General features: G+C 36.0%; 1 protein-coding gene across 24 annotated transcripts in view; it reads right to left on the reverse strand.

The window, feature by feature from the left end:
- The window catches only part of PHF21A (PHD finger protein 21A), a 188,705-nt gene that overhangs the window by 158,692 nt on the left and 4,605 nt on the right, over positions 1-25,408 (reverse strand). For 12 of the 24 annotated variants that reach the window (XM_048213573.2, XM_048213535.2, XM_048213516.2 and 9 more), the window contains one exon: positions 2,116-2,156. The gene's annotated coding sequence lies outside the window, so the exon portion shown is untranslated. Of the gene's footprint in view, positions 1-636; positions 749-2,115; positions 2,157-12,849; positions 15,500-25,408 lie in introns of those variants that run through there. The other 12 variants (XM_044389001.3, XM_026512040.4, XM_026512036.4 and 9 more) reach the window with 4 other exon arrangements.

The following is a 25,408-nucleotide window of genomic DNA, read 5'->3' on the forward strand; positions in this document are numbered from 1 at the left end:
TGTATCCCTCCTCTGTGTTTTGTTTTTTGGGGGAGGGGCCAGATCCTTACTTAGAAAAAGAAAAGGAATACCTGTATAGGTCATACCATGTGCAACACAGTGTCAAGGGATTCCCGACAGCACCCTCTTCATCATGGTCTGCTGCATTTTCTTGCATCTCTCTCTACCACCAATGTTCATTCTGACATGTAGTTTCTACCTCAGCTCCCTGGGCCCACACCCAGCTAACACACACATTCTTCTATTTCCTACCTTTCTTTACAGAAATCAAGCACGTCTACTAAAATCAGCCCAACTATACCCAACAAGAACATTGCAAGTAAATTTAAAAACTCACAGAAATTCAGAATGAAGGAGTCTGGAGAGTAGTATATAACAGTACAGTGACAATGAGGCAGAGATTTTAGAGCTGACTGCCACATTTACTAGAATGCCATTTAATGACAAAAAATCATCCAGATAAGCCTGGCCAATATCATATAAATATTTACTACACAAAGGGTAACACAAGAGGGTGTGGTGGTCTTGGCATAACCAATCAGCACTTAATAGAAGTGGAAGTTATGGGAGGATAGATTTCAGATCAATTTAAGGAAGAGCTAAGGATTAGAGCTGTACAAAAAAGGAATGGGTTACCTTATGAGGTAGTGGGCTCCCTGTCATTAGAAGTATTCAAGAATGCTGCATATCATATCCCCCTCTTGGAGATTCACAATGCACATTAGCATATTAAAGGTTCTGAGAAGTCCTGCAGTAAAGAAACCTGTTTAACTTTGTTTAACGCAGCATTTCCCAAATTATTTGACCACAGAACATTTTTCCCACCCCCACCCCACCTCAATAATATTTACTCATTTCTGTGGAACTAGAATTCCTCAGAATACATTACAGAAAATAATGAGCTACATTTTTTTTAAATGTAGTATTCAATGTGTACCTGAATAATAATCTGTCAGGGATACAGGAGAAGAAATTGCACACTGGTAAAAGGCTGGAAGAGAAAGCCCTTAAGGTCCCTTCTCTAAGATTCTGTGATTCTATCACATCTCAAAGAAAAGGGCTATAGGGTCTTGATTATTTATTTAAAAAGGTTCCATGAAAGAAAGGCAAGTAGAATAAAAAGGTAGTAAAATGCAAGGTTAACTGGTTCAAATGCCTCCCTTTCATGTTCAAAGCTCAATCCCTAAAAGATAAGAGAGACACCTCAAGGACAGTGAATTATCAAAAAGAAGCCTTAACCAAATATCTACTCCAGCCACTATATTAATTAAAATTTGAGAGAGAGAATTTAAAAAACAAAAACAAAAACAAAACTAAGTAGCCTTGTATTAGGGAACGATCCTATTCCAGCCCTCTGGTTTAATTTTTTTATCATAATACATGCTCTCCAAATAAGGTTAGTATTTGTTTGATCCTTAGTCACTAGACTGCCCCGTGCAATCTGCAATCTTGAATTACACATTCAAAAAAATGATTAAGTGTGACGATTTATAAGCTGTTAGAGTAGATACTAAAGTAGATGTTAGGAAAAAAATATGTTCGTCTATATGCCCCCACACTGCTACATTTCACTCTCTCTCTTATTTTTTCCTCTTTTAGAATTATACAAACAACACACACTAAAAATGTAATATCAGACATGAAGCCAATCCAGCATTAAATTTAAGGATATAAATGCTTAAGAGTCCCAAATTTCAAAGTCAAGGTTCCCATAGTTACATTAACCTAGCCATTCTGCACATATACTAAGGCCATCAAATTTAACAGCATATTAAGTAATACAAAACACCATAGGAACCTGAACTTTTGAAATTCCTGACTTTAGAATTTTCAGCTCTAACCACTGCATTAAGGACATTTTTGGCAAAGGGGACCTTTACATTTTAACAGGTTATCAAACATAGGAACATGCAAGCCCAGCAGTATTATTAGAAACACAAATGCATTTGAGATACAGCTACGTGAAATTAGACAAAAATTCACTTTCACTCAGTGCAAACAGTAAAGCCTCATTTCTGGGAGAGAGCTTTTTTGGGAAAAAAAAAATCACTGAACATTTGAATTATTACCCAACTAGCATCAGGCATACTACGCCTGCTTCGTGAAAGTACTTACCAATTTTGGGGAAACGGGCTCTCCTTCAGCTCTCTTGCTCCCTACAGCAGAAGAAGGGGAAAATGGAATTAGACTACAAACACAGATTTATGACATGTCATCAAAAGCTGAAGACTTAAAGATTTCTATCTGACTTTAAGAAGAAACAAAACACACAAAAATCTCCAAAACTTTAACCACCACCCCACCCCACCCCAAAAAAGGGAAAAGAGGTTGTTTTCACAGCAAGGAAAAAATTCAAAGGCAGTTAAATTTCTAATTTTCCATTTTTCACTTTTCCACAGTTTTTCCAAGACAAGGAAAAAGTAAGTAGTTGACAGTTTCCCTTTCCTAAAAGACACAAAAATAAAACGTACCTCATCTAAGTAACACACAAATACAGACTCATCCCCAACAAATGGACTTCAGTGTTCATTGCTTGATACTAACCAATTAAGGTTACATCGCTGACCCTTAGTCTGGTCTGTTTAAAAGGCCTTTTTTCAATTAATCTTGAAATGGACTTGTCTGATACAAGGCTTTAAAATTCACAGCATTTTATATGTATCATCGTAATTTCAGTTAAACTTTTCATTTACATTCTTCAAGTCTCACCACTTCAAACTGTAAGCTACATAACACAAAGGTGCCTTTCTCTCTGCCACATATTTCATCAGTGATAGAGCCGGAAAGAAAATTAGGGTTTTGGGATCTCGATCTAATGTTCCATGATGCTGTTATCAACTGCATTTTTTAAGATTCACTAAACTCCATTAAGTTGACTTCAAAGTTAGAAAACTCAAGCCAGGCTACACTGGTTTGTTTTGGGGGTTTTTGGGGTTTTGGTTTGGTTTTTTTTTTTTAAGATTTTATTTTTAAGTAATCTCTACACCCAACATGGGGCTCAAAGTCAAGACCCTGAGAGCAAGAGTCACATGCTCTACCGACTGAGCCAACCAGACACCCCCACATTGTTTATTTTTAACTCTTCCCCACCCCAAGCTTCTTTTTCACTTAAAAAACATTAGGAAACAAAAATTGAAACTCTTCTCCTCATATTTTACTATTAAATTATTTAAACTCCACATACCATGCTCTAAAATTTCCTTATGTTTTAAACATAGTATGTTTGTTGACTGATGTTACTTCAATAGTGTTCTCATTTCGAGGGATTTTTTAAAGAATCTTCATGCCATCCAGATAATAAATTTTTATTTAATCAAGTACAGTCATACCAAACATGCAGGAAAATAATTTAAAAGGGCCCCAGTTCATGCAGTCAACATTCATTTCCAAAAGAAATTCAATTTGCTGTTTTATCCTGCCTTTTCTTTAGCAGCCGTAATTCTGAAAGTTCTCAAGTCCATATAAATGGCTATTTTAATCACCAAGATTAGAGTAACTTCCAACCAAAAGAAAAATCATGCAAAGGTCTGTAGAATGATGTGGTTATTTAAAAGTGGATTCTCAGAAGGAAAAAAAAATTGTAACTATGCGTGGTGAAGTATGTTTACTAAACTTACTGTGGTAATCATTTTGCAATACATACATATATCGAATCATCATGCTATATACCTAAAACTAATGTTATATCATAGATCAATAATATCTTAATTTTTAAAAAGTAAATTCTTAACATTACAGATAGTACCTACAGGATTCTGCACCACTCAGTACCAGGCACATAGTAAATGTCCAGTAAATATTTGTTAAATGAATGAATTGACTAAGTGGACCCTTAACTCTGTTGATGACTTATTTTCCCTATGAGACATTTCTTGTTAGCTTTTTCATGCTGGTGATAATTCCTATGCATCAATCCCCCACAGCATTATTTGTTAAATGAATGACTTTGGATAAAATCGGTAGATGAGAGAGGAAGATACTGCCATTTTAAAATATAATGAAAAGGAAAAGACTGATGTATTGTACTAAATTAAGAACTTCTGTTCATCAAAAAAACACCGTTAAGAGAATGAAAAAAACAAGCCACAGAATTGGAGATGACAATTCCAACACATAGAATAACAATGGTTTATAACTAGAACATATGAAATATGTTGAAATTCAAAGTGATCAGGATAGAATTGGGATTTTTACTTTTACTTATATGGCATTTGAGAAAGTAGAGTCACATTAACTCTTCCGAAAAGTCATATTCAGTATGAAGACACAATGGACGTTCACCTTATCTCTAGGGCATTTTCTCCAAAAATCAATAACAGAGTTAATCCCAAATTGATAAAGAATTTTACCATGATATCATGAAACCATGATATCATAAAACTACTCATAAAACTGCTTGCAGGGGACTGTAGATATAACATAGGAAATCAAAGCCTGAGAGGTTAAGTGACTTCCTCGAAGGTCACACACCAATTGGTTGTGAAGCTGGAGAAAAGCTTACAGACCCTGAGATTCCTTTGATTGAGCTGGTCTTTCCACTAGACCGCACCGCCTCTTAACCATGTGGCAGCAGTAACACTTCTAAGAAACAAACTACAGTAAATACTGGCAAAATATTTTTGGAAAAGTCTCCATATAAAGTTTTAAAGAAAAATTACTATAAGTAAGCTATACAGGGCAGGTTTCAAAAACTTGAGATCCTTCATGCCTAAGGGATCCTCATGAATGGGCCTCAGACGAGTTTGCCAACCCTACAATACTATATGCTAAGTTCTGTATGTGTAAGAATTCTGGGAAGAGGACCCACACATTTAATAAGATTTGCAAAGAAGTTCAGATACCAAAAAAGAGTCAATTATTTTTAGACTAGTGATTTTTAAACACTGTGCATCACAACTACTAAAGTGTTTCTTCTAAAGACTACTATTAATCGACTACCATTTGAAAACTGATTTAAAAAAATATTTTATTTCTATAATTTGGTAAGAGTGAGCAAAAAAGATCTATACATAAATGTGCATTTTAACACTACCTGTATGCAAAATGTATTTAAGTCTGAAATGCAAGTTTGATTTCCTCATGTTAAGGTGACTGAAAGTCCACTTAATTTGTTTCTCACATGCTAATAGCTAAGATAATTAAAATTTTTAACCATATTTGCTGAAATTTTTCAAATATAGATTTATTCTTTAAAATGCACTCAAAACACATAAGTTGGACTAAATGAAATTATTTTTGCTTTTAGAGATAAATATTATCTTACTAACATAACTTCCCATGGTTTTTTGCAAACTGAAGATGCTTCACCTCTTCAGAACTTCACAGGTAGCTGCTTTAATTAGAGCTGGTAAAGAAGTGAATCACTCAGATTTCTAATATGATTGTAAAATTTAAAATACCACCAATAAATCAAAGGTGATTAATAACAACTTAAGTACCTTTTGTAAAATATCTAAAACCTTTGTATATGAAGAACATATATTAAATAATAAACAAATTTTGCAGAGAAAAGGTTGAACATTAGATCATATTTTAAATTAGGCTAAAATTCATCCCACTACAAATTCGAACAATTAAGTTTATAGTCTGTGCTCAATCATAAATTTTGATAAGGGACTAGAATAGCACAGATAATTGTCATTCAAAGACACTTTAAAATGTCACCTTACGCAGAAGATTCAATCTCTTCTCTTCTACTACACCAAGCCGATACACTAATTTTATATACAGTAAGTTTTACTGCTTTTTATCTGCCCTTCCTAACTTCTAACAGAAAGCATAATAAGTATGAAATAAATTTAAATGCAAATAAGTGCTCAGAAGAAAAAGCAGAATCCTGTTTAATGCGACTTAGTCCTTTACGTCCCAATATCATAATCATCCCTGTGTCCCCCATCCCTCTTAGTGTCACCCTCTCATGGACATCCCTCTAGCACCTCTTCCCTCAGTTCAAAAAGTATCAATTTTCCCCTCACTACTGGATCATTTTGTTTCTTCCATCTTTTTTTTTTTTTTTAAAGATTTTTTTTTAAGTAATCGCTACACCCAACACGAGGCTCAAACTCACAACCTCAAGATCTGGAGTTGCACACTCCATCGAATGGAGCCACCCAGGCACCTTGTTTCTTCCATCTTTAAAAAAAAAAAAAAAAAGCCTCCTTTGATTCCCTATCCTTCTCTAGTTACTGTCCCATGTCAATGCTCCCGTTTACAGGAAAACTCCCTGAAAGAGTTAACCATCTCACTGTCCCTAGTTCCTTCTCCCCATCCTCTACTGGACTCACTCCATCGGGGCTTTGGCCTCCTTCTATTCTTAAGCTCACCAATGACCTCCCTGTTGCTAAGGCCAATAGACAAGTCTCAGCCCTCACTTCCATGTTTGATCAGTTGTATTTGACCCTGTGGATCATTCCTTCCTTCTTGAAACCCCTTCTCTCCTGACTCCCGGGACACCACCCAATCTTGATTTTCCTCCTAATCTCTCTGGCCACTGTTCTGGATTTCTTAGGCTGGTTTCTTCTCATCTCTCAAGACCTCAAAATGTTGAACTGCCCCAGGGCTCAGTTCTTAGAGCTCTTCCCATTAGGTAATCTCACCCACTCTCATAGCTATAAAAGGATCTGTACACTGGTGACTCCCAAATTTTTATCTCCAGCTCAGATCTTTCCCCTGAATTCCAAACTCATATACCCAACTGCCCACTCAACACTTGTCAAATAGGTTTCTCAAGCTCAACAAGTTCAAAAGTAAACTCTTGACTACCTATCCCCCAATCTCCTCTTCAGAGTCATCCCCACTTCAGTCGGTGGTAACTCTATCCCTTCAGGCCAAAACCTTAAAGTCATGCTTGACTCCTCTTTCCCTCTTCTTTCCACACCCTATATCTAATCCAATAGCCAACCACCTCGACTCCACCTTCAAAATACATAGACTTTGACCACTTGTGTCAACTCCACTACAATCTCCTTGGTCCAATCCACTACCATCGTTCACTTAGATTATTATAATAGCCTCCAAACTGCCCTCCCTCCTTTCCATCTTTGTCTTGCTACAGTCTATTCTCTCCGTAGCCAGAGTACCTTTTCAAAATCCAAGACAGATCCAGTTACTCCTCTATTCAAAATCCTCCAATGGTTTCCCATCATACTCAGAAAAAAAAGCTGAAGTCCTTTAAAATGGCCCATGAGACTCTAAGTGATTTGGGCCTCTGCTCCTCTCAGACCTCATCTCCTCCCCTCTACCCATTGCTTAATCTGCTCCAGCCATATTGACCTCTTTTTTTATATTTCAAAACTCAAAACAAGTTCCCTTCTCAGCGCTCTTCTATTTGCTTTTCCCTCTGACTGGAACACTCTCTTCCATAAAATATCTTCATGGTTCACTCCCTCAAAATGTTTAGGAAATCTACAGCAGTTGCAACAGGAGAATACTAAAATAAAGACTACAATTGTCCTCAGAATTGTTCTTCTTCCCAAACTTACTGTGGGGATGTTCTTTCTTATGCCAACAATACCCTTTTTACTGTCTCTCCACCTGGCCAAATCTCAGCCAGTCATTTGGGTCCAGATAAAGATTCAGTGATAAATGGGAGACCTTCCCTAATCATCCCAACTCCCACCTCCTCCTTTCTTCGAATTCTCACATAGTTTATCATCTCTCACATTCATCCTAAAATTTAACCACATACTGTCCCACATTGTAACTTATATGTCTTATCTCCCTGACTACACACACACACACACACACACACACACGAGTAGAAATGCCTTGCACAAGTAGTTCTCAAACCTGTATCAGGATAACTCTAAAACTTAAAAAAAATACAAAAATTCAGAGGACCTACCCTTAATGATTCTGAATTCATGACGTCTGATTTAGAGACCAAATATCTGTATTTTTTTAACAGCCCCCCCAAAAGATTCTGATGGATAGGGATTAGGAATCATTGCCTTACAGTCCTCTATTTCCTTCAGTACCTAGGAAAGTAGGCCTTCAAATAGCCTACAGCTAGAATGGACACCCCAGAGAACCGAATCCATTCCTTCATTCCACAGGGGAACAGCGATCCAAGAAGCCTACACGACTAGCCAAAAGCTACAAAGATAGTAAGCGGCAAAGCCCAGCCTAAAACCCAGATTTACTGCTTTCAATCTAAGAATCCTTCCGTTAGACTGTGCATAAATAAAAGTGATAAAAATCCACAATTCACAGATAGGCACAGTAAACAGTGATATTCTAACACTTGACCCATGATTGCAATATCCAAAGCTCTAAGAAAGTGCACATTATATTTGAAAATGTGAGCAACATTAGCTGACAAAAGACTTAAGAGGCCAGAGAATAATTGTGGGAAGGCTTACAAATAAAAAAATAATTTTTACCAAGTCCTCTTGCAATATGTATAATAACTTGTAAAATCATTTATTTTATAGTTGAGAAGTATTAGGAGAAATAAACGGAAAGAAGAAATCTTGCTTCATCATGCTATAAAGTACAAAAATCCTTATTCACAAGCTTCCACAGCTCACAAAGCTGTAAATGTTTTCTGAGTCTAATCATAACGTAAACTTCTTAATTACAGATCAGGCTTAGTAAATCACCCCATATCCCATGATAACTCAAACTCTTATCTTAATAATCAGCTAACCTCAGGACCAAAACTCTTGCCATCAACAAGAAAAAAACAACTCAGGTATCTACAAAGCATTACAAAAGAGTTTGGGTTTATCCTGGCGTATAGGGATTTAAGCAAGTGTCTCCTATTAACACTAATGGGAGTTCTGGGTGTAAACCATAAGCACCAAGGAGGAGAATCAATGCCCAGCACTGTATCTGCGAAAACCCTTTCTACTGCACTAACTGCAACTACTGGGACTTGTTCTCTCAGAAATGGGATAATAGACCCAAATTCCTATGTCTCTAAAGCACAAAGATAATTCAAATAAAAGTCACTAAGGAAGGTCACCGGTAAACACCCGATTTTAAAAATATACAAGAAAAAGCTAAGCTAAAACAAATGACACACTGAGGAAATTTTGTAAAATAGCACCAACCACTACGCACAAAGAAACTAGTGAATTGCTGGAGATAAAATACCTCACACAAAAATTCAACAAGATTAAGTGAATCAAATTTTTAAAAATTAGAGCACGGTAAACCCAAGGATAGCCCAAAGCTTGTCCAAAGAAACACACACACACACACACACACACACACAAAACAAAACAAAAACTCCTCCCCTGATGGAGCCCTAAGTACACTACAACCCTTGCTTTTAAAACACAGAAGAAAACTCCTGCTGCACTGATAGCCAGGAATAATCACAGAGTACTTCCAGACAAACGGATAACAATCACAAGCTGCCAAGGACGACCAAAACTAACTAAATAAAAATTATAGCACCTTATTGTGTTCCATACTGCCTCACTTCTCAATATAGCACTGCTGCACTCACCAGGCTGGAAAATGAGCAGGTGCCTTTCAGGCTATAGAAAAATTAGTGAGACACACACACACACACACACACACACACACACCCATCACAAACACAAACACAAAGGGAATGATATTCTTTCACTTCAAGGGGCTTAAGAAATGCAAGGCTTTGCTGTAGGCCTAGAAAACTAAGAGTAGGCCTTACCGAAGAAATGAGGAAAAAGCCAAGGTTTACTCCAAATCCACATTCAAAGACTAGAAGAATTAACATTTATTTCAATTAAAATGCTTTGGCAACAATTCTTTTTTAAAAAAAAAAGAAAGAGAAATTAAGATTTCCCCCGTTTCTAACCCCAAGAGAAAATTAGAATCTCTTCTCTCTACACTGGTTTAGCTCCACAACACAAAATAAAGAAGAACCCTGACTTAAGGCCTGGAAACTAAACATGGTTCCGTAACATTCACAGTAAAAACAAAACACAAAACTATGTAGTCCAACATATTGATTTTTTATCATTGCTGCTATCATTAATGAACATTTAGCTTTGTATCTGTACTTTGAAATGTCAACGAGAAATTGAAAAAGCTACAATATGCTGGGGATTTTAACTTTTGAAACAAAAACCACAAAGAAACACGAGTCTGAAGCATAAAGCCTCAATCATGCTGATAAGTAAGTGGTCCTAAAAGTTGAAAGTGAAAGCAATATACACCAAAAAAAAAAAAAAAAGAAGAAGAAGAAGAAGAAGTTTGCTTGATATTAATGCTAGCCTTTAAAACCAAAAATATGTTCTGTTACAGAAGACTGAAATCAGGGCTTCCATTAACCTTGTTAAAAAAAAAAAAAATCCCATGAGCATGGATTTTTTTCCTAAGTCTCTTCATCAGAGCAGCATGGGGTCCCATTAGGCACCCTATTTTACTTCCACCTTATAAATAACGTTAGCTATTCGCTATTTCCATGGAAACCAAGTACAGAGAAACCCACTTAAATGAATACCGGTTAAAGGAATAAGTTTTATTTTAGAAAGATTTTGCTGCTCTAGATGAACTCTACTGGGGAATACTACAAAGTCATCTTAAGTATAATTTTTTGGAATATATCTTTGGTGTATGGGAAGCTTATTAGCGGTCCTGTTAAACAAGTACACTCCTTGCACTAAACTAAATATGCCAAACAGCATCATAACATTAAAGACACCTTTTCAATGCACTTCATGGGGGTTTAGATGCACAACACCCAATGACTATGCTTCCTCATGCATTAGGGTGGAATAATTACCCCTATGGGTCTAATTTAAACTAATAAAAGCAAGGAAATTCAGAGATAAGGCTACCATCACCTTGTAGTGACTAGAAATGAACAGGCCCTACAACTGCAGGCACATACACGACTTACTACTCCTCCAAAGAGGAGTGAACAGCGAAGCAAATAACTTAAGTTCCTCATCACTGTTATCACATGCAGGGATAGCAGATAGTCAAAATTCCCTCCTGAACAAACTACTTTACAAGTTATAACACGTATTCCTTAGTCAACTGGTATATGCACATAGGTGAAACAGAAATAGAACATTCAAAGGAGAAAATGCAGAACGCGATTTAAGAATTTCCAATGTTAAGTTGCCCTTACAGACTCTAGCAAAGACCACTACTGGTGGCTCATACAGAAGTTGCTGACAGGCAAGTGTACATAAAATAAAATGCAACTAAGAAGGATAGTAAATTCAAAAAACTAATAATCGTAAGTTTCTGAAGACAGAAGGGGTAAGAAAACAAAAAACTTTCCAGCAGACGTGGTTCTCCATTAAGTTAGTAGTGGCTCAGACACCGTCAATAAGTTAAAAGACAAACGAAAGCAGTATTATCCTAAAGGGTGATCACCAGGATTAAATTTACAATGTATTAAAAGAGTTAACATTCTCACGCTTGTTTTTTTCCTTTGAGTGTATCAACTGATCTATTTGTACTGCATGTTTTAAAAACATAAAAGTACTTTCTTGTATGTTTCACGCACTGTAAACATTGGCAAAATGGTAACTTGAAGTTGGGTTAAGAGGGATGTGGCGTTTGCTAATATTATTCATTCTGCTTTTGCATATGTTTTTAAATTTCCATAAAAAGAAGTTTTTAAAAATCCTATAAAGTTAAAATTCTTGTCTCAAATATGTTTTTCAGTAAAATGTATAATTATATAATAAATGAAATGCCTTGTGTAGATCTTAGAAGCTACTGAATTTAAATCCAATACAGCCATTAATTTAACATTAAACCACAACTAATTCCCAAGTTTTACTTTGCTTACCAAAACAAATCAGTTAACAGTTCAAACCCACTAGGAGAAATCTGGAAAGGAAAAGATCTGCTAATTTGTAACTACCAATTAATGAAATGCAATCAATGCCTAAAAAGAAGGCATTACAGCAGTATTTTGCATTTTACAAACTAAAGAAAGAAATTCTGCTAGTCTTCCCTATTACTAAATCAGAATACTTTTAGAATCAGCAACACCAGAATTTCCAACTCCTTTTCTAGTTAGGTCCACAGGAGTACAGAGAACCATCTAACCAATGAATGCTTCCTATTTCCCTTATTTTAGTATAAGTAACAAGGCTCCCCTTTCCCCACTATGTCCCCACCTCACACCCTACCAGAAAATACAGCAACTTCTGAGGTAAAAAGGTCTTTTTCTGTTCTCTTCCTTAATCCAGATATAAAATGTTTCACAAATCCTCAGTTACTTTGCAAGTGATTTTAAGCTATCTATTATCCAACGCCTGGCTGAGGGCCCAAAACAAGGAGATCCACGAACTGTTAAAGCCTTAAGGTCTTGATAATAGCTCTGTTTAAAAACTAATAATTACAATAGTGTTTTGTTTTTAAGAGAGATAGAATAAGACGGTGGTGGCTTTAGAGGGAGTGACGCACAGCAGACGGGACAGCATCCACAGAGAAGAGATGGCAAAGAGATAGTAAAGGACAGGGGAGAGGAAAGGCAATGGAGGGAGTATGTGCAATTGATGTGAATCTCTCTGGGAAGCAGCTGATGTACCACTGAACCAGACAGGTTCCCGCGTAAGTCTAGTAGGAGTTCAGCCCTGACATGAATGGCCCAACTTTTACCAATTGGTCAGAGACAGACTGATTTTTAAAATTGTACAACTCTTTAAATCAACCTGAAAGACCTCATAGGGTCTATTTCTAACTCCTGTATTTATTGAAATGAAATACACTTTTGAACTTTCTACAATTCCATTTACCCAAGAGAAGCAACTTTTTTATAAGCCCTGCATAAAGAAAACTTAATACTGTGCATACACTATGCTAATTCTAAAACTACAAAGCTTCACTTACTGACCACTCCAGCAATTGTAAAGTAACATTACAATTTTTTCAACTGAGAGAAAACTATACCGGGGCGCCTGGGTGGCTCAGTCGGTTAAGCACCCAACTGTTGGTCTCAGCTCAGGTCTTGATCTCAGGGTTTTGAGTTCAAGCCCCACATGGAGCCTACTGAAAAGAAAAGAAAACAAAACAAAACTATACAGCCTGCTATAAAACTGTTCAATTTTTAAAATATTTGTTGAGATAAAATACAAGCACGTTATCAAAACAAATTTGCTGGAATTTCTGCTCAGAAAGCAGAAACGTTGTTTTAGGAACACAGACAAAATAAATCTGGGAAATGCTCCTATCCACCTCCTAGGCCTTTATGAACTGGTACAGTTGGGTAAGTAAGAACAAAAAGTTAATGGAAGCTATTATTCTACTTTAACTCAAATGCTCATCAGTGGTAACACATGCCATATTCAGGGTGTTGTGGTAAGCTACTGCAAATACATTTGCTGAATCCTAGGGAAAAAACTATACAGATCAAAGATCAAAAAAGTTTCAGATTCAAATTGGTAGTGAATGAATAAAATTAATTCTATGTCACACTTAATGATCATTCCCCCTCCCTCAATTACTGATTTCACTTACCAGATAGATACCTACACACACACACACACACGCATACTAATGGACATACTAAAAACTCAAATACTTTATCAAAAATATCTTAAGTCTGAGATCACTGTAAGGCAGAAACTTAAACAGTGACTTTTCTCATAATCAACTTATTCTCAGGCCCAGTTTCTAGGCTCACTACAGGTAACATACGACAATTAAATATAGAAAGAAAATAACAATTGCCATAAGAAAAGACCAGGCACCAGATGAGAGGAAATTTCACAAAGGCAAAATGCCCAAAATCAGAAGGCAAATAAATGATGTCCATCGTTACTAGAAAGCATTTGTGTGCCTCTACAATTGTTTCTACTAGTTATTCTACTCAAGCATGTATTCTCAGGGGTTAAGCACACACTTTGTTCTGAGCAGCTGACCCTAGGGACTGACCAGCTGATTAGGATTTTACACTTTTGAGTTATAATGCCCAGTCTACTACTGACTCCATGCTAAGTGACCTACTGTAGGGGCGCCTGGGTGGCTCAGTCGTTAAGTCTGCCTTCGGCTCAGGATGTGATCCCGGTGTTCTGGGATCGAGCCCCACATCAGGCTCCTATGCTGTGAGCCTGCTTCTTCCTCTCCCACTCCCCCTGCTTGTATTCCCTCTCTCGCTGGCTGTCTCTCTCTCTGTCAAATAAATAAATAAAATCTTTAAAAAAAAAAAAGTGACCTACTGTAAACCACATCACTATGTTGGTACAAGAAAAGGCTTCTACCAGTAAGAGTTTTTAAAAAGTGCCCTATAATGTTTTTTAAAGTCTGTTAAAACTGACATATTCCCACATATTTTCTATTTCTCCCAGAACTTTCACAAACAAGGACTCATTAAATAGACTTTTCCCACCCATAACCTTTCTCACCATGACATTTCAAGGAAAAACCCTCTTTTCCAGCTAAGCTGTTCCATATTTACTCTTTCCCCATAAACTTTCAGTGGGACTATAACCGTAACAATGATAATAGCAGTTATTGCTTATCAAGTGTCTTAAGATTTCCTCATTTTATCTTCACATCAATCCCAGAAGGTTGGTGTTATCAACCCTACATCACAGATGAAGAAACTGAAGTCCAAATGAACAGCACAGAGCTTGGTATACAGCATGTATGAGAGACATCTTTGCTGAAGGGAGCTTAAATAATTAGTCCAAGGTCACATACTCAACTTTAAGTGGTTGTACAGAGATTCCAACCCAAGGGTCAGACCACAAAGCCCAGGCTCTTTTCCCACTATGCAACATTTGTCTCAAGCCTTGAGGAGAGAAGAAAGGAATTGAGAATTAAGGTTAAGTAATACCTAACAATAGTTACCATTTACTTAGCATGTACTATGTGTCAAGAACTTACTGCAGTTTATATGTTAACTTATTAATTCCTCATAACAACCTCAGGCTATGGGAACTATTTATTCATATTTTACATACGAAGAAACAGAGGCAGAGGCACAGAAGGTGCAGTGATTTGACCATTATCACGGAGCTAATACGTGACAAAGCCGCGATATGAGCCCATGCAAACTGGCTCCAGCTCCAGTGCTGATCCTCAACCACTGAGCTTTCTTTACTGCCATGCTAAAAACGTCCCTTCACCTGAACTGCAAGAAAACAAAACTTTTAACCTTTTCAACAAAATTACTGGACTGTGAGCCTTCGTGCTTTGACTAATTAAGAGAAAACTAGTAGTACTCTTCTAAGCCTGCACGCCAGACTTCTTTACAGGCACAAAGGATATGCCCCTGGTGATCAGATCACTGCACTGCTCAGGAAGTGGCACACTGTTTAGTCTGGTTAAGAGCCCCCAGCCCATCTCTCTCCACACTAACCATGCGCTGCAAGAAGCAGGCCATTCAGAGATGTCCCAGTGCAACCCTCTATAAAACGAACGTCAGTCTGGAAGTAGCCAAGTGTGTATGGTAGTACCCTTCCAACACCCTTTCTCCTTCTTCCCAAACACCATAAAGAACACCGCAAAAGGAATGAATGAATCTAAGCTACTTAAAAATCATAACAAATGTCCAATGATAACTACAAATTTAAATGAGAAAAAAATGCAAAATTCTCATAGTTTTGTAACTTGTCCAAATTCTACATTCAAAAAAGGATGGGCCTCAAAAAAAAAAAAAAAAAAAGAAAGAAAGCATAGGCCTCTTTGAAAGTCTCAATTCTTAGACTACCTTATTATCATAAATGTGCCTTGAGAGGTGAGAGAAAAATCAATTTTTGCCTCAGATTCTGAATATTTTAATATACATATTTAAAACAAAAACCATTACCGTTACAAGTTACTGGGCTTTCCACCCTAATACCTACTAGTATGACAATGTATTTAATTACATAAATAAAAATAATGAGCATGGACTTAATATTTGTATGCTAACATGTAACAGACACAGAAAAATAAATACACAAGAACAGGACTGGACCTGGAGGTACTGAGAACTTGACACAATGAGAAAAGGAACTATTGCAGCTCCCTCCATTGACATCGTAAAGTTGCCACATTTTCTGGGCTCTCTTTTGAATTAATGTGGCATCTGTTCCAAGTACAGCATGCTAACATTTTACTAAAAGATATTTTCATTCTACATTTGTATGTGGTTTGCTTTTTATTTGAACTCCTGTTTTATTTCAGTGGTCATTATTTCTTTATACCAAGTTGTCCATTTGGCATTCCTAATCTATTTCCCCTGTGCACAAAAGGGGTGGGGAACCATCAGTTTAAAACCCTCTAACAGCAATAATTACAATATGCTTTGCATATAGATTAAATAAAGAAAATAAGGAGCACAAAGATTTTTGTAGGCTTTTTAGTATCAGGTCCTGATAAGTTAACAGCATCTGTTCCTTTCAGAAAAAGAATTCTGCTCTGAAGTACTGGCGGGGGGGGGGGGGGGTAGGGGAGAAGGAGGGGAGAGAAATAAACAAATACTAAATAGAATAATTCAAGTTACGAAGTTTGGTCTTCATGAAATGATGATTTCAATAATTTGCACATATCCAACTCTATCGAATGAGAACTGCTTTTTAAGACATCCTCAAAAATGCTGCAGCAACAAGCCAAATACAACCACTTGTACTTAACATGCATGCTGCATACTCCACAATGTTACGTCATATCAGGCACAGAGAAGACGCTTACCAAGCTATCCTGCGTTCTATAAACTGCCTAACAACAACAGAAAAAGGCACTGCCATCTCTATAGTGGGAGTAAGAGCTGACAGGGTAGGCAGCCTTTTCCCTTTGGTCAACTCTGAAGAAAACAAATAAGGCTTATATTTCTGTCTTTTAAGCTCACCTCTCTCAAGGCCTTTACTCTCAATCTTTTAGCCTTTCACAGAAAGAAAGGCTGTTTCTTTAAAATTAAAAAGCTGCAAAAGATCACTCCAACTTAAAAGCCCCACACCTTGTGCCAACTGTCCTCCAGGTGTCCCCATGGCTGCCTCTTCTGTACAAGAATGGCCTATCTAAAGCACTCGTCTCCAAGCGGGTGCACCACCCCGGAGAAGGAAGGGGACCGCGGAAGGAAACAGTACAACTTATATTTTTAAATATCACCCTTTTTTAAATTCCAACTTTCCTGTATGTTTTGTAACATACATAAAACACTAATTCAGAAAACTACATAAATATACATTTACTGGTAGCAGTAATTTTTTTAAAGTTTGGAGACAACAGGCTAAGGAGGCCAAAAGTAGAATAAGAGAGGAAAATTAGGCTCTGCCATTCACTTACTTGAATTCTCGTCTCTGCCTCAGTTTGACCATCCATGACCTGAACTCAGCCCTCTGTACACTTGTAATACTATTTTGAGAAATACTAAAATACTTTTTAAGGCATGGTCTGAGCCACACAAAATGAAAAGCACATATGAACCAATGAGAAAACTCTTGAATTGGCATGTTAAAACTGACTATACTGGGGGTGCCTGGGTGGCTCAGTCGGTTAAGCACCTGACTCTTGATTTCAGCTCAGGTCATGATCTCAGGGTTGTGAGATGGGGCTCTACTCTGGTCATGGAGCCTGCTTGGGATTCTCGCTTTCCCTCTCCCTCTGCCTTCCCTACCCTCCCACTCCCACTCCTGTGTGCCCTCCCTCTCTCTCAAATAAATAAATAACTGACTATACTGTAGTTCAAATAAACTGCTATGCACTGTCAGATCCGATTCTCAGAATTTTAAGGCCAGGCTTCAGCACTTCACTAAAGAAACATTAAGGCACCTTAGACACAGGGAGTGCATTCTAAGACTAGGAAGACTCTTCTAAAAAACTTCTGCAATGAAAATTTATTACTTATGAAATAAAAATTTTTAATCTAAAAATTACAAAACTGAATTATGACTAATAACCTTAGCAACAAGATAAAACTCTCAAAGCTAGAATCAAAAGATTATATTTAATGTAGATTACAAGGCCTTGAGGATGTCTCATTTTACACAAAGCCAGAAAAACAAATGGCAGTCAAATTTTTTTTTTTTTTTTTTTTTGGTCACTTGAAAAAATAGTGGGTTATCATTATAGCATTTGGTAGTGGTAGAGTCAGTAGGGATAGGGATGGGGGTGAGGTCAGCCAACACTACTGACATAAAGATGTGAGTACCAGGACTAATTCCTATGCAGAGTATCTATCTGTATATCGATTAAGCAGTACTTGGTTTGAGTTTTCATTAATTAAAATATTACAATTATTTTCACAGCTTTAAAATGTTATTTTAATTTGTAAATGTTGAATGAATGCCTCTGAACAACCAAGAAGAGAACCCACCAGTTTAAAAAAAGTTATGTGAAACCATAATTGATCTCTTTATAAATAGTAGCTACCAGAATAAGCTAGTAGAACTTAATTCTGAAATGATGCCTCTTAAATTACTTGCACAGGACAGAAAATGGTGTTGCCACTTTAAACTGGTTATCATTTTTTTAAGTTTTAAAAATAACAACAACCATCTCTAAGGCATTAGGCACAACTAAAAAGAACTTAAAACGCTTTTTGCCCCATAAGTAATAACCAGTCTAGAGTATAAGTTTATAATCTTAATGTATAAATCTTACCTCTCTCCTTCCAACCTTACTCCACTTCCCACCCGAGCCTTATTTTCAAAAACAAGTTTTTTAAATAGCCACTTGAAAAAAGTAAACTTTAAGACAGTATTATGGTATAACTCTATTTATTTTTTGAAGTGGATATATATAGTACATATTTAATGCACAGGAAAATTTAAAAGTAGAATGGGATGACTTTCATTTTCTACTTTGTACATATCTATATGGCTAGAATTATTCATATGCACTGCCTTTATAATATTTCTTTAAAAAAAAGACATTTCTCATAAAACCCTCTAAGATGTTGATAGTTACATAAGAGCTAATTAAAACAGCAAATGTAAAATATCTGCCCTAAGGAAATGTATAAAATAACCTACAATGCTAAAGTGCCCAAATTCCAACCTTAAGAAATAGATATCAGTCCACTCCATGCTAGGCACCATGCTTCGCAATTGGCATACAAAGATGAACAAGACAGGCACCATCCCAAATGCCTTCATTTCCATTCCATTCCAATGCTTACTATCTCCAAAATAATCAATCTAACCCAACCAAAATCAACATGAAACATTCTCAAAATGATACATCATAGCTGTGGCCATTTCAGTAAATTGAAAACTTCTTTAGTAATTCATTTTCTAGGTTTCTAGAGGAATTACACAGTTCAGTACAATGTTATGGACACTTGAAAGGCTCTGCAATCAAACCTGGGCTTGAATTCAGGTTGTAGCATTTGCTACACCTATGTGATCCCAGGGAGGCCTTCATTTCCTCATCTATAAAATGGGGGTAGGAAAATAATAGTAAATCCTCATAATATTGCTGTGAGGATTACAATTAAATGAGATCCTATATGTAAAAAAGCTTAGAACTATATATAATATACACTCAGTAAATGTTAAATTATTACTGTTATTAAAACAACATAACCCAATGTACAAGAACTGTTCACAACTTGCCAAATATTTACTCTTATATCTATGCCACTTCTTCAAGAACAAATATATGGATTTGTGTAAGTTTGTATATTAACACATAAAAATAGTTTTCAACATAAAAGCCCATAATTGAAAGCTTGTATTACAACACACCAGTACATTTATGATATTTATGTATATTTTATATACACACACATATATGCATCAGTGGATATTGTCACTAGCTATGCTATAAACATGTTAAGAACTTGTCTGTTGACCGTGGGCAGGGGGTATTCAGATCACCAAATATGACTCTAACCCATATATTTAAACTTTTAAAAACATTAACATTGTTAACACAATATAGACAAATATCTTAAAATTCAGGCATCTATTAGTGATTACAAACTCAATTTATATATACTACTTTAGTCATAAAGTACATTCATTGGTATTATCTCACCCAGTCCTTTTAACAGCATAGCGAAGCTGGCTTTTACCATTATCCCCATCTTACCACTGCAAAAACTAAAGCCCAGCAGGTTGAATTTCCCAAGAGCACACCACTAGTGACAGGACTGGTCTTAGGGCCAAGTCCTCTGACACCATCACAATTGTTTCATTTCCATTGGCCTGGGAGATTTCATTAAAAAAAGACAGAAAACTGTGCTCAATACTTTCAATCCTTTAGGTGTATCAGAGGACTCTACAGGGATTACACACAGCTGCCCAGTTTTACTCTCCTTATTTCCAACTTTAGTATTTCAAGAATTACACATGTGCGTAATTATAAAATGTAGATAAGGAGCACTCGTCCAAATCTGATCTTTCCTACATTGGCCAATTAACACTAGAGATGATTTTACCCCTTATACTTAGCCCTTTTACTTAACTTCTTTGTAACCACTGAATTTATTTCATGTTAATGTTAGGTCTTAAAAAGTCAAGTTAAGAGAAGATAAATAAAGCCACTCACAATGTGGCAGCATTATCAGATCAGATCCCACAAATTTCTGACACAGCTAAAGAATCTATTCAATGTCTAATATACAAATATTAACAAATTTCAGTTCATATTTATAAGAGAAAAAAGGTTAGTATTAATACAGTGGGTTGGTTTGTTGTGTGAGCAAGTACTTAAATAATCACTACTAAAGGCAGAATTCTCTTAAATAAACACAGCAGCCCTCAGCAATATTATTCCAGGAACTCTACACAAGGGAAAAAGCTGGAATAGATACGGGCCAAGCAGGTAAGAAAGACACATCATGATTCTGTATACCCTCAAACTAAGGCACATACATCACAACTTATGCTTACATTTTTCAATATTCCCAGATGTCCCTTTCCCTTCTCAAAAAGCTAAAAGAGACCAGCCATGCAGATAAAAATATCCTACAAGTTCAAGAGCCTAAAAGAAGTTAGAGTGTCCTAAAAGAGAAAAATAATGTAAAGACTTATGATTTTTTTGAACCTAACATTTTAAGTACAACCCACGGACCCGAAACTACATTTTCTTTCTGGGGCTGCTCACTGGCCTCCAATACACCAAACCTGTAACACTGTGAACTACGGTGATAGATTGGTTCGTGCTTCTAAACACAACAGAATTTTCCCAAGGTTACATACACTGTGACAGAAGGAACATTTTTGCAGCATCTCATATTCATTAATCAACTAGTTTGGGTATTTTACCAGTGCAAACATTATGAACGAAAACATTTTCATTATCTTTTGAACCCGCCAAAGTCAACCAAGGGCTGTGGTACAGTGGCAAAGAGTACTGAATAGGCACAGCTGAACCCTGGTCAAAAAGTCTGCGACTGGCTGGTAGCTAACTTCAGGCATGTATCACTTAGGGAGAAACCGAGGTGCAAAGACATCTTAGGTACAGCAAAAAATTCTAAGGAACTGCCACATCATTACCATAGGCCAAAAATCTCAAGGTCTTATCAGAACAGGCTGGGCTTCTGATCAAATAATAATGTAAAAAGAGAGGAAAAAATGTGAAGCATGCTATTTATTTAATAACAAGAACCACTACTACTGCTGCTGCTGCTAATTCTACACATTTACTGAGGCTTTTATCATGTGGCAGGCACTGTGCTAAGCACTTTCACAGATTTCAACATCTAATCCCTGCAACAACATTCTGATATTCATTAATGAAGTATCAGAACTTTAAAGAAAAGAATAGAAAGAATAGAAATTTAAATTTTACAAATGAAAATATGAACAAATTATTAAAGAAAACTTACCTTTTCCTCTACCTTTCAGATTACATCTATATGAGTATTAAATTTACATTGAAACCACATTTATTTTCAGGAATCTGTCTTCCATTTAAAAAACACTAAGATTCAAATGTTGACAATTATTACAAAATAATTTTTTGATAACCTCTAAACTTAAATACGGGCATTGAATAACTGGCCCCATTCAAAAAAAAGAGAACAGCATATACATCCAGCCCTACAATAATAAGCTCCTAATGCCCATATTAGCAATATGCTATAATTATAAAGTGATCTATAGCAGCACAGACAAAAAAAATTACAACTGCTAAGTTTTAAATATATGAACACAAACACACATACACATGTATCAGTTATTTTACATGTAAATCTTAAAGCATCTAGATGATAAAAAAAAAAAACTAATCCAAGGTAAACTAAAACACTAGGGTGTTTTTGAAGACTCACTTTAGAATACCAGCACCACGATAATCATAGTATTAGCAATCAAATTTTACTTAGCAGAAAGTTCTTAGAGGCTTGGGAAGCTGTTTGTATAAAATGGAGTAGACAAGAGGGAAGGGTTCTCTGTGCTGTTTAAATCAACTACAGGTCCCAGCATGCAACGCTCTAATCCGGAGTTAAGCAAAAACCCGAAATGCATCCTGGGACTTGTAGTAAGAAAACCACTTCACCCTATCACAGTAAGTTTTAAGAAAAGTCTGAAGTATCTAAGCACAATCTGACTAGATCTCATTATCAGGGCCTAGTGAAATTCAGATCTAACTTGTTTGCTCTCTGCTCTGTCAGTTTCTTTAGCACACACCGGAAAAAGTATCAATGAATGTTTACATCAACATTTTCACATTAGAAAAACCTTATTCAGGATAAGCATATAAAAGAAATGCTTAAAAAGCAAAAAGATTTTATACAATTTTAAAATTATTTTTTAAAACATCATTTCTAAAGCCATTTCTTTAAAAGTTTGGTTGGATCAGTTTCAAAGCTCTCTATTCCCCTCCCCCAAGAAAGTTTTAATTGTTTTATGAGGTTTTCTCTAAACAGTCTTTCAAGTTATATTTTAGGAATAATTTTTCTTGCAGAAAATTCTCATACAAAAACATTTCCCATACTCTAATAATGTCCACTAGGAAAAATATTCTTATAGTAATAGGTCCACATAACACCATCACACACACAACAATAATACTTAAGTTTCTCTTTTGTCAAGTCCTTACTCAATATCAATGCCCTCCGCTCCTAACCCCTCATTTCACACACACACACACACACACACACACACACGCACCCGCACACACACGTTTCCAGAAAGAACACTTAGGAAAAAAAATATTCCCAACATAGACCCATTTCTCTCATCCACTGACCTCTTCTAAAAACAAAAAAGATTTTTTTAAACTATCAATAACATGTCCAAACAGATAACTTTGAGCTGTTATTTATGTATATACAGTTTCTACACACACCCCTATTTTCTGCAAGACTGAGGAAGGAGGCTGGGAAAGAACTAAGTGCAATCTGCATCAGGAGGCCTAACACAGGTGGTGGGTTATTTTCAGGCAACAGCACCTTCACAAACATGCTGTGGAATACAGTCCAAGAAATTCCTAACAAGGAAAGATAAGCTGGCACACAGATTTAACACAATCCAGCTAAAAATCACCTGCAACACATGTTACTACATTTCACCATAAAAGTGACAGGCTACTACAGGATCTGAAGCTTCATCAATACAACATACTGGCCATAAGGCCAGATAGCAGTTGCCATGGTTACTATCACCCACTTTTATCAGGAAATTATTGTCATTACTCTGAAGTTTTTGGTACTTATTTAAAATCTTAAAAAAATCAGTCTAGGGTTTGACTGTTAATTGAGTGAAAGAATCAACTACTGTTTGATTTGTAAGTATGCTCCTTCAGAGATGCACATGGTTAACAATACTTGGATCTGCAGCAGAAAAAAATCAATTCCTTTCTGCTGCTCCTTCTCCTCAAGTACTGACAGTTTGTATCCTCAATGCAGCCAAAACAATAAAACAAAACCCATCTTTTTGGCTTCTGTGTTTAAGTTATTTTTTTGTCCCCTAGGCCCACAAACAGAGTCAAAATAAAGCCTAGATCACCAACCTGTTAGGCCCCATCCCCCTTCCCATCTCCATATTACCGGTTCACTTTTTTATCTATTTAAAAAAACAGAAAATATTTCCATAAATGATTCCAAAATATAGATAAGAATAGTTTTCCTCAACAGAGACCTGCACGCTATTTTTTTTTTTTAATTTTTTAAAACAGGGGCGGCCTTACAATGTATTGGAGGGAGAGAAGTGGAGGGTAGCCAAACTGCCACACAAGTGTCTAGTGTGAGAAAGTTGCTGTAGAAAACCCAAAGGTTGACTGAACCTCACATATTATCTCTAAATGTGGCGGAAGAGTTCACCACCACCCCAGTTTAACACTGAACTAACAGACAAGTAATAGAAAAGTTATCCTTAAAAGTTCACTTCAACATTCTCACAAAAGATAACTCCAGAAATGCAATACACAAGAATTATAGGAAAGCCTGCAAAATAGCACAGCCACATGTACATACAAACACACAAACAAGAAAACATATGCTATTTAAAAAGTAATTATCTACAATAAATTTAAAGCAGTGTTAGCATATTACCTCCTTAAAAAAAAAATCTCAAAGCAGCAAAAATACACACCTGGTAAAGTTAAAGTGATTAAAATATATTGCCGCGCTCCTAAAGAATACTTAGGGCCTACAAAAAAGCCCATGCACAAAAGTTCCTGAGAAGTCAACAAAAATCGTGAATATTTCCCAGCACAAATTAACATGAAGATTCAAACATATTTCAAGAAATCAGGTCTGAATATAGACAGAAAGGAATTCTGTCAAAGGTTAGAGACCTAAAACTTTAATCCCTTCCTTTTCTCCCTTTGAATAGCAATTAAATACAAAAGCTTTCAGCAATAAATTACCAAGAATACAAAATTTAAAAGTACATTTACCACAACCTTAACTTCCGTATTTCCTCAAAAAAAACAAAAAAGAAACAAAAACAAAAACAAAAAACCAAAACCAACTTTAGTATTCAGTGTCCGTAGTATGAAAAAGTTAATACTACCCTGAGAGGTTTCATTTTTATTTAAACAGTTAAATGTTTTTCTCACTTCACACAGAAATAAGTTTCTATATTTAATTTCTAATTAAAGGGGCTATTTCATAAAGAGCAGTAGCTTCTAAAATATAAAACTAAACCTTTTGATATGCTCATAAACACAGGGACTCCCAATTATCTATATTTTATTTTATTTTAGTCCAAATTTGTAAGCAGAGTCTATTAAAAAAGGCACAAATCAAGGCTTGAGTTTTAAACTTTTGGGTTATTTTTACACAAAAATATTTCAGTGCACTCCTCTAGATTTGAGTAGTCATTTCCTCATGCATCCCTCTAAAAGAGAAAAACAAAATGATATACACATGTACCTAATACTAATACATACAGATATGCATCTTTTTCACTTTGAAACAAGCTTGAAAGCTTTACTTAGTAAGAATTTTTCAGAAAGTTAGAAGAACCACTCAAAACAATCAAAATCTTAACTGTGACATCTGTTACTCTGTGTGTTAATGAGAGTCTATAGAAGAATCTGGGAACTTCAATATTCACTAAAATCAACTACTATGACATCAATGAAGAAATGAAGAAAAATTTTAATGGGGGTTACACATTTCATAGGA

This window comes from Ursus arctos, unplaced genomic scaffold, assembly GCF_023065955.2.
Source record: "Ursus arctos isolate Adak ecotype North America unplaced genomic scaffold, UrsArc2.0 scaffold_23, whole genome shotgun sequence".
Lineage (NCBI taxonomy): Eukaryota > Metazoa > Chordata > Mammalia > Carnivora > Ursidae > Ursus > Ursus arctos.